Genomic DNA, 2,258 nt, shown 5'->3' on the forward strand with positions numbered 1-2,258 from the left:
TGTAGTGGGCAGGAAAATGCTTATGAAAGGGGGAACTCTGCCAAGAAAATGCAATGGTTTCTAGAGGCAGGGGGTTAGATTATAGGGCACTGAAAGGTGATGCTGATATAGGAAAAGATATGCTGAAGAGTATGGTTATATTATAACAATACATTCATTCCTAAAATCGAATCCTGGATGGAGAGAGAGCAATACTTTAGTGCTAAGTAGTATTTTCCCACTGATTTTACTAATGCTATTGTGCATTATTACTATAGCTGCATGGATTTAAATACCTTGTGGATACATTTACCGGTATGTCAACGGGTGGGGATGTATACTTACCTTGTTTGCTTTGTCAGAAACATTTAACCGTTTGTAGTTCAACACTGGTTCCCAAAGCAAGGTAACGGCTTGTCATCAGTAATTTTATATACAATTATTTTTTTTATATAAGAAGATTACCTCCTATTGAATAATAAAGATATTTTTTCAGGTAACATACACTAAAAATGTTATGAATTTCAAGAAAGCTGAAGTAAGCTAGGTCAACAAGCTAGTGCTTCCAAATTAACTAAATACCAATGGTTTAAGCAAAGCCACCTATGACTTATAGGGCCGTTTTTTTAAACTTCGTACCGGCCCGAACGAATACCTTACCAACCCGAATATGAAAAATCGGATTAGTTAAACGGAATTTGTTTGGGCTCGCCCGAAGATATTATAGCCACCCTAACGAAAAAAAATGCGATCGGCTAACCCTCCCCAGAGCCGTCCCGAATCGAAATTATTACAACAAAAAACAAAAAGCTTCTTCTCTAATAAAACTAAAACATTTATATGAACCGACTGTATTTTAATTCATACCATAACAGGCTTTGCAAAGTGTCTCTTAATCATCAGATATTTTGTCGGAGACTTTTGTTGACACCATTGAATTTTGGAACACATCAACAGCGTTCCACGAATAATCAAAAACGAAACCTGTCTCCTGAGCTCTTATCTACGACTTCGTGCGTCAAAAGTCAACTTCAATGCTGAACAAACGACACCAATAACATTTTTAAGAAGGTAAGAAGCACATAAGAAGTGGTTGACGTGCATTAATAGACATATTTAGACCAGTGAGGGGAAGGTACTGTCAGCCTGTAGCGTGTCCAGTATCGCGGTTTTCTTGCTTCATCAGCTGTTATCACTCCCACTTAAAAATAGTTATTAGAAAAACGGAAATCAGTCATTAAACTGTATTTCATCATGGTATTGTCATCCTTTAATGTACTTAGTTTGTGCAGAATCATTAAACTCCTATACTTGATGTCACATTTAATAGAAAATCATAATTTACATTTTTGCCAAGTAATAAATTGATATAGGATTTGAGTCAGTTTTTTAAATTATTATTTGACGTAATGAAACCTATGTGCAATGATATATATATATGAAGTTATTGCTATCAATTAGTTGTTCAGAATATGACCTTATGAAGCAATTTTGTGGCCTCCATGCTTTATGTATATTTGGGAATTGTGTACTATTGTGTGAATCCTCTTTATTATAGGTAATAATGGTAATGTGGACCAAGTTGAGGAAGTGGAGGAGGTCTGTCTGCCACGTTTAGTGGTGAGAGATAGAAGGATCCAGTTGTCATGCAGTCAGAGGAGGAGTTCTTGAAACGTTATCAACTGCCAAAGCAGTGCACCAGAAACCTGCTTCAGAAAATCAGCAGAAAATTACCCACAGCTAGAGATGGCAGAGGTAATTATTATTCTTTCAAAATAATGCTGGTTATACAAAATATTATTAGTATAAATATGATATAAAATGTATATACTAATGTATGGGTGTGTGGAATTTAAACTATGGTGCTGATACATATTTTCTTTTATTTTTAATAGGTTGCAGCTTGTGTTATGTTGCATAATCTAGCCACAACTGAGAATATTGATATTGCCAAAGAAGAAGACACATATGAACTAGAGCATGATGCAGTGCACTGCGAAAATAATGATAATCGTTTAGGGTTTGATGTCAGAAAATGTTTGTGAACAATGGTTTTAGGATGGCTTAGCAGTCAGAGAATTTCTGGATGAATCATTAATTTCCACTTTAAGCATATTTCTACTTACTGTATATTACCTGTATATTAAAAAGAATTGCTTATAGTAAATTGCAGTAATTATTTTTGGTATCAGGAACCGTCATATCAAACATTTACCTTATCATTGTTTATAAGTGAAATAAGACCTTGTCAGAAACCTTGTCAATCAGTGTTTTTTTTC

The 2,258-nt window shown here is 34.7% G+C and overlaps 1 long non-coding RNA gene across 1 annotated transcript in view; it reads left to right on the forward strand.

The window, feature by feature from the left end:
• Nucleotides 1-872: 872 nt before the first annotated feature.
• The window catches only part of LOC122242566 (uncharacterized), a 1,459-nt gene continuing 73 nt past the window's right edge, over nt 873-2,258 (forward strand). The window contains exons 1-3 of the long non-coding RNA XR_015191123.1: nt 873-1,050; nt 1,538-1,734; nt 1,875-2,258. The exon at nt 1,875-2,258 is cut by the window's right edge and continues 73 nt beyond it. This is a non-coding gene — a long non-coding RNA (uncharacterized LOC122242566). The remainder of the gene's footprint in view (nt 1,051-1,537; nt 1,735-1,874) is intronic.

The sequence above is a fragment of the Penaeus japonicus genome, unplaced genomic scaffold, assembly GCF_977035675.1.
Source record: "Penaeus japonicus unplaced genomic scaffold, GWHDUDI00000001_assembly GWHDUDI00000007, whole genome shotgun sequence".
Taxonomy (NCBI): domain Eukaryota; kingdom Metazoa; phylum Arthropoda; class Malacostraca; order Decapoda; family Penaeidae; genus Penaeus; species Penaeus japonicus.